Source organism: Elephas maximus, chromosome 25, assembly GCF_024166365.1.
Source record: "Elephas maximus indicus isolate mEleMax1 chromosome 25, mEleMax1 primary haplotype, whole genome shotgun sequence".
In the NCBI taxonomy this organism is placed as follows: domain Eukaryota; kingdom Metazoa; phylum Chordata; class Mammalia; order Proboscidea; family Elephantidae; genus Elephas; species Elephas maximus.
In genome coordinates, this window is record NC_064843.1 from 38,561,926 (window position 1) to 38,570,264 (window position 8,339).

Consider the following 8,339-nt stretch of genomic DNA (forward strand, 5'->3'; position numbering starts at 1 on the left):
AAATAATCCTCCTCTATCTCTGGCTTCTGTTGAGATGGCTGAGGGATGATACCCTTAAGCTTCATAGAGGCCCCCAGTTTGATTAGGGATCTGTGAGTCACACTGTTAATCTCTTCAAAGAGTCTTTTGCATGACTAAATGCTCTGATCTTTTGATATTTCTGAAATTTTAGTAAAAGGTTGTACAGCCACACACTCCTTTTGCCATCTGGATAGGACAAGGATTTCCCAAATCAAGTCTTGGTTCTTTTGGTTTAACATTTCTCTCTCACATTTTCTAATAAGCAGCAAGAAGAAACCTGGCTGCATCTTCAACACTTTGCTTGGAAAAATTTCCTATACTAAATATACAAGTTCACAAGTTACAAATTGTTTTCCATATAACTGCAGGACACAATTCTGTTGTTTTGCCACTATGTAACAAGGATTCCCCTTCCTCCAGTTTCCAATAACATATACCTCACTTCCTTCTAAGCTCTCAGGGACAGTACTTTTAGTACCCATATTTTCTTTAATAGTTTGTTCACGGTGACATAGGTATGGAAACCCTGGTGGCATAGTGGTTTAAGTGCTATGGATGCCAACCAAAGGGTCGGCAGTTCGAATCCACCAGGCACTCCTTGGAAACTCTATGGGGCAGTTCTACTCTGTACTATACGGTCGCTATGAGTCAGAATCGACTTGATGGCACTGGGTTTGGTTTTTTTGGTTTTGGACATAGGTATGCTCTAAGCCAATTCAGGATTTCTCTGCCACATTCCTCACTTCCTTCTGAGCCCTCACTAGCAGAAATCACTAGCATCCATATTTCTAACAACCTGTTTAAGGTAATCTAGGCTTTTTCTATCACACTCCTTAAATTTCTCCCAGCCTCTACCAACTGCCCAATTTCAAAACCACTCCCACATTTTTAGGTTAACAGCACCCCACTCCTGGTACCAAGATCTTTGCTAGTGTTTTATTGGTGCCATAACAAGTCGGCACACACGCAGTGGCTTAACACAACACAAACGTATTCTCACAGTTTCTGTAGGTCATAAGTCAGATAGGCTTGGCTAGATCCTCTGCTTAAGGTCTCAAAAGGTACCCAGAGGGCTATGTTCCTTGCTGAAAGCTCTGGGGAAGAATGCACTTCCAATCATTCAGATTGTTGGCTGAATTAAATTTCTTGCAGTTGTGAGACTGAGGTTTCCATTTCCTTGCTGACTGCCCGGAAACCCTGGTGGTGTAGTGGTTAAGTACTACAGCTGCTAACCAAAAGGTCACCAGGCGCTCCTTGGAAACTCTATGGGGCAGCTCTACTCTGTCCTATAGGGTGTCCATAAGTCGGGATCGACTTGAGGGAACAGGTTTGGTTTTTTGGCTTTGCTGGCTGTCAGCTGTGGGCTCATGCTTTCCATGTAGCCCCCTCTAGAAAATGGCAAGTAGAGTCCCTTTCATGCTTTGAACCTCTCTGACTCCAGCTGGAGAATGCACCTAGCTTTTAAGGGCTTCTCTGATTAGACTAAGGAGCCCTGGTAGCCTGGTGGTTAAGCGCTCAGCTGCTATCTGAAAGGTTGGCCATTCAAACCCCCCAGCCACTCTGCGAGAGAAAGATGTGACAGTCTTCTTCCTTAAAGATGACAGCCTGGGAAACTATGGGGGCAGTTCTACCCTGGTCCTACAGGGTCATTATGAGTTGGAATTGACTTGATGGCAATACGTTTATGATTAGACTGGCCCCACCCAGAAAAGCCGAGATAATCTTCCTATTTTAAAGTCCTTACTCTTAATTACATCTACAAAGTCCTTCTGGCTATATGATAACACATTCATTGATTCTGGGGGTTAGGGTGTGGACATCTCTGGGAAGAAGGGTCATTCTGTCTACCGTTGTAGAACACTTCAGTACATTCCAACCCACAGCAACCCTACAGGACCATCGTGTTTTCTAGGCAGTAATCTTTAAGAAAACAGATTGCCAGATCTTTTCTCTCATGGAGCAGCTGGTGGGTTTGAACTGCTGACCTTCACAGCTGAGTGTTTAACCACTGCTGCCACCAGCGCTCCACATTCTGCCTACTACAAACCCCAAAACCCTATGCAAAGCTTTAAACTCACTTTCTAACAAAATTTCCCTTTTCTTCAAAAGAGTATGTGAAGTAAAGATGTTATGTTCAGAGACAGAGACTACAGTAAAAATATGGACTCATCCTGGAAGAGAGTTGGTAGGCAACTGGAGAACTAAAAATACATGCGGAAAAGAAGCTGCCAATGGTTTCACCCCGGAAACAGCAAGGCAATTCACTCACTACTCAGAGACTAAACTACGCTGCCTTTCTAGTCTCCACTGTACCCTATAGAGAGCATAACTAAGCATACTTTTTTTTTTTTTTTGGAGAAAAGTTGCCCCAGGGTGATCTAACTTTGTCACCAGTTAATAAATCAATCTAAGCAGTTTCCAATTGTTTCATTTTTTCTCCAAGTCATACCTCCTCCCCCCATAGCAGATGAAAGTCAAGTATTTCAAAGTCACAAAAGGACAAACCTGTCCAGGTAAGATTGCAAAGGAACTTTTCAAAATGATATGGAGTAGAACTAGTACTAGTATTGGTCCTGGTCTTTCATTCCCGGGTATATTAAGCCAACTGGCTTAGAACAAAACGAAACACTGCAGCAACTACAAAGATAATATTCTGATGCCTTGCATACTTTCAAATTCTTGATCACAAATTTTACTCAGAATAAAGAACTGCAAATATACCAGCTAGTCCCTTTAATAAGAGTGACATGTAAGATCTAGTGAGCACTTACTACCTGCCAGGCCCTGTGCTAAGCATTTGCCATGAATTATCTTATTTACTTCTCACCATAAACCTATGAGCTACAAAATATTGTCATCCCCATTTTACAGAAAGGAAAACTGAGGCTGACAGAGATTAGGTCACACAGTTGCGTAGCGGTGGCATGAATATTTGAGAACCCAGGCAATGTAGTTTTTAACCACTGGCCTCTATTGCCACTCCTTAGATGGAATGAGGCCTCCATCTCAGAAAATCTTCTCTTCCTAATTTTTTTTTTCATTTCCTCTCCCCAGGCTCACTTCTCAAACAATTCAGCAGTCGAAAGGTAACCAAGTCTTCCCAAATAACTTGCCGCCTCCTTTTCAAAACTCTTTCTTCCTCACAAAAGCAATAACCAAGAAGCAACTTCTGACCCTGACTGTGCTTCGCAAAAACAAACTACAGACGCTCCACCCATCACCAGCCCTGATATATTCCAACACTGCAAAAAAACAAACACTAGAACAAAATTTAAAAGTCCTACTCTTTCAAAAGGTCACCAACTTGCATGTGTGTGTATATATATGTATACTCTTAGCCAACCCTTCATTCTACATACCTGTCCTCTTCCATCCAGGCTTCCAAGCAACCCTTAACAACTCCACCCGTTCGACCCTCTTCATGGTCCCCTCCCCCTTTCTCTCTCTGCAACCGCACCCGGGACTCCCTTCACCTTGCACCCCGGTCTGCAGGTGGGAAGTCCAACCCCGCCCTGAGGGACCCTTGGAAGGCCCCTACTCTGTCTTTCTCTGCAGGAGGGCTCACCTCGCCTTACCCAGAAAGCACCACTCCCTTCTGCACTCTCCCCCAGCATCCCCCTTCGGCCCCACCCCACGCGCTCCCCTCCCCCTCTAGCGACCCCCTCCCCCAAGTTGCCTCCTAGTCCCCGCCCCAGTCCAGCCCTCTACCCGGCAAGAAACTGGACTCGGAGAGCTGGTTTCCACCCCCGCATTGGCCCCTGCCCCCAAGCCTCGTTCCCTGCCCTGGGGAGGGGGGTGGCCCCAGGCCTCCCAATGGGCTGCAGGGGCCTCGGTTGGTGAGTATGTGGAAGGGGGGCAGGAGAAGGCGACGGACCCCTCAGGAGTCGACTGGAAGCAGGAAGAGCGGCCGCACCCCGCTGTCCCACTCTGGGCCACCCCCAGCCCTCAACGACCTGGCTTGGCGGCGCCCACGGTACCTGTGGTGGAAGCGGCAGCGGCGGCGGCCCCTCTCCCCTCTCCTCACACAGACAATATGGCGGCGGCTGAGGAGGAGACACACGGCTCGGCCGCCAGCCGCAGGGACCAGAGCGAGGCTGCAGCCGCCGCTGCCGGAAGCGGAAGCCCCCTCCTACCAGGAGGTGGGGCGGGTCGCTTCCGACTCCGCCCCCGGCGGAATCTAGCTGGCTGCGGCCATGCTGGGATGTCTGATTGTCTCCCAGGGGGTTTAGTTCCCGATTAAGCTTCAAAACGGAAGGAGTTCTCGACTCAAAGCATGATAAAGAGATTGGAAATGATTACTTGCATTTTATTTCAGCGCTCATGTGAACTGACGAGAGAGCGAACATGAACCTCCCACTAAGTGTACAATTGGTTTGACCCAAACTAAGATGGCGGTCCCTAGGTTTCCCGCACTTCACCCAGCTGTCGAGGCCCACCTACCTGTATGCCGGCCCCGCCTTTCTTAAAAAGGAGCATGCGCGACCTGCAGAGCTGTAAAGCAAAGCGCTCTGGGAGTTGAAGTTTCCCCAGCTTGCACCCCTTGTTTAGGTTAGGGCTCCAGCTGGACTTTTTTTCTTCTCAAACTTAGAATTCGGAAGCAGTGACAGAAAGTTGGATCCGGGGAGAGGCTTGGCACGGAAGTCCGGGAAGTGACGATACTAGCTCTCTAGGGTCGGAGGCCTAATTCCTGCCTCCTACGTGAGGTGTCCTTCCAAAATAAAGAGCTATCCCCCTTTGATCTCCTCTCTCTACCCCGCACAGGGGCGAACGCCCCAAAGCAGCCACAGGGTCTACCTGCAAACCTTATCATGGCATTTTGTTGTGTACCGTCGAATGCACAGTGGATTTTTGACTCATCGACCCCGTGTAACAGAGTAGAACAGCCCCATAGGGTTTTCTAGGCTGTGATATTTATAAGAGCAGATGGCCAGGTCTTTCTCCCACAGGCCCGTTGGGTGGGTTTGAACCTCCAACCTTTTGGTTAGCAGCCGAGTACTTAACCATTGCGCCACCAGGGCTCCTTCTTCATGGCATACTCTTGGTCAAAAATCTCTCAAGGCACACTTTTGCCCACCAAAGATAGCCCAAGCCCTTCAGCTTGGTATTCAAGGCCCTAGATAATTTGATGAAAACCCCTATTCCAGCCTCCTATTCTGCCATCTCCCCTCGAATTCCTGATGCTCCCACCCACTAAAACTGCAAACTATTCCCGGAACTTAGCTTGTTGTCTCCCTCCCTTTGTACTGACAGATTTCTCTGTTACTCAGAACGCTTTCCTCACCCTCATGCACTGCCTAACTTCGGTATGGTATGTTCGTTGAACTCATTTAAGGGTCATTTCCTAGGGGAATCTTCTCTCCTTGAGAGACCTGGGCACCATCACTCAACAACCTTACTGGTTCCTAGTCAGGCTCTGGCACCAGACTGTGAGCCCCCAGTGGGCAGGACTGGATCTGATGATCACCCTGCCCCTGCAGGCTCTGACGAAAGCCGGTGAGTGTAAGTGTTTCTGAGGGAAATTCAAGTGTTAGCTTCACTTCAGGTGGGGCAGAGGTGTGAGGGCTGGAACAAGGGTGAGGAGGCTGGGTTATTTTGGTACCAGCCACTATCTCAAGCTACCTCAGAATAGCTGCCTGGCTCAAGGATGGGCCTACCCACCCTCTCCAGCCCTTTTTGCAGTTTGTCGGCTGACTGGTGCCTCTGCTCCCTGAAAGACAACCTCCTCTCCTGTAGGATGGGGGAGGGATGCAAACTTGCAGTAATGGCCTCAAGGAGGTGGCTTTGACCTTTTCTGGGCCTAATCCTGTCAGACCGATCTATGCCATTTGAACCCAATGGGCTGGGAATCCATAGCGATGGCTCTCTGGGTGCCCTCAGGCTGGCCATTCTGCCTTTCTGGGCCTCAGTTTCTCCACCTGTGGACTGAGGAGGGTAAACAAGATCCCAAGGTTTCTGTGAAAATGTCTTCCAGGAAATGACTGACCTACCCATCTCGTGGGCCAAGTCTTTTCCGCTCTCTTGGCTCTTTTTTCCCCATCTTTATTCATGTTTATTCAGCTAACAGCTATTGATCGCTTGCAATGTGCCCGGCACCGTGCTAGGTGCTGAGGATGTGGTGTGAGCGAGACAAACACCATTTCCTCACGGAGCTCACCTTCTAGAGTGAGAACCAAATGATGCACAGACAGGTAAACAAATGAATAAACAGACGAATTTCAGGTAGTAATAAGTACTATGAAGGAAAAAGATAAGTAGCTGTGAAATAGAGTAAATGGGGAGGGGGAGGAGAACTTTAGCTTGAGTGGTTCAGGGGGTCCCTCTGAAAAGGGAACAGCAAGTACCAAGACCTTGAAATGGGAAAGAACTTGATTAAGTTTGAGGAAGAGGAGGCCAGGGTGGCTAAAGCACTGTGAGTGAGGGAGAGAAGTGTAAAAATGAGATAGAGGGGGTGTCTGATCTCTAACTTCACAAGGGAGCCCTGGCGGTACAGTGGCTAAGAGCTTGGCTGCTAACCAAAAGGTTGGCAGTTCGAATCCACCAGTTGCTCCTTGGAAACCCTATGGGGCAGTTCTACTCTGTCCTATAGGGTCGCTATAAGTCAGAGTCAACTCAACGGCCACGGTTTTGTGGGTAACTTCACAAGGGGGAAGACTTACTGTAAGCATCAACAGTTCAAGACTGATGGCTATGAGGTCAGACATGCCTCTGCCTTCCAACTTTTTACAGCGCTCTCTGCGCCTCTGCTGGGTTCGATAGTTCATTGCAATGGCCACACAGAACTCACAGACAGACCATAGTTACGAGGTTTATTACGGAAGTTGTTGTTAGGTACCATCGAGTCGGTTCTGACTCATAGCGACCCTATGCACAACAGAACGAAACACTGCCCGGTCCTGAGCCATCCTTACAATTGTTGTTATGCTTGAGCTCATTGTTGCAGCCAGCTGTGTCAATCCACCTCATTCAGGATCTTCCTCTTTTCCGCTGACCCTGTACTTTGCAAAGCATGATGTCCTTCTCCAGGGACTGATCCCTCCTGACAACGTGTCCAAAGTATGTAAGAAGCAGTCCCACTATCCTTGCTTCTAAGAAGCATTCTGGTTGTACTTCTAAAACAGATTTGTTCGTTCTTTTGGCAGTCCATGGTATATTAAATATTATTAGGGAAGTAACAGGTTACAATTCAGGTTCAGAAACACTCAGGATACAATTCTTTGATCAGGACAGTTTCTTCTCAGGCAGGCCTCTCTCTGTCTCCTCGGCCCCTCAGCCTGGCCAACTGCCCTGCTCAGGCAAGTGTTACAAACCTCTTTAGCTCTGCCAATAAGTGCCCACAGGCTCTCCACTCCACCAGAAAGCCTCCTGCTAGGAGGCGCTCAGCTTTCTCACTCTGTGGGCTGGGAAGTCCATCATGTCGTCTCCTGGTTCTGCTGCTGCCATTTCTCGCTCTTTTGCTATCTCTGGTGTTATAGCTCCCTGTCTCTGTCTCCTGGGTTTAGGAGGGTCTGGATGCAGGGATCTTCCCAGGTCCAAATGACACGCTGTGCTCCCTTCTCTTCTTCATGGTAGTCAAATCCCCTCTCTGGGATTGGCTCTTTTTTAAGCCTAGTGGGATGGCAAAACTGACCAATCCCCTGGTTAGGGTTTCATATACCTTATTTACATGGCTCCCCCACAAGTGTGCCATGCACCTTATTGACATTATAAGCAAGCTATCTAATCCTCTTGATGGGCCATAAGCACCTCATTTGCATGATCCCACCCAGTTATTTGGTGGGAGTTATAAAGACTATGGCTGGAAGGGCCATATTAAGTCATTCAATGCCCATTAAGAAGGGTAGAACTTATGGTGGGAGAGGTGGGCAAGGCATTCAGGCCATGGTAAGGAGTCTGAGTTTTCATCTGAGTGTAGTGGGGGTGTTTCTCAAGGCTTAGCCCTCATGACCTTCCGATGGTCTCGATCTCTCCTACAGCAAGTGTTCCCCACTCTTCCACTCAATTCCAGCCTCCATCTATGACCTCATTCCCAGGTCTCATTGAGATGCAAGAGTACAGTTCTTCACACTCATGGAGGACACAGTGATACCCAACCCCTGCAATCTCCCAGGCCAACTTGGCACAGGCCTTTGGTCCCAGGAAGCCCCCAGTCCTCAATGTTCATCCAGTTATGGAGACTCCAAAGATCAGGTCAATTATCCTAAACTTTTACTCTCTGTGGCAACCCTCCCTCCCCCAAAAATCACAACTTTCAGGCTAGTCTTCCTTCAAACAAGAACAACTAAGAGATTGAGAGCACTTGTTCTGTGCCAGGCCCTGTG

The 8,339-nt window shown here is 48.3% G+C and overlaps 1 protein-coding gene across 1 annotated transcript in view; it reads right to left on the bottom strand.

Moving 5' to 3' along the window:
* The window catches only part of CSNK2A1 (casein kinase 2 alpha 1), a 48,069-nt gene extending 43,941 nt beyond the window's left edge, over positions 1–4,128 (bottom strand). The window contains exon 1 of the mRNA XM_049869099.1: positions 3,999–4,128. The gene's annotated coding sequence lies outside the window, so the exon portion shown is untranslated. The remainder of the gene's footprint in view (positions 1–3,998) is intronic.
* Between the last annotated feature and the right edge of the window lie 4,211 nt (positions 4,129–8,339).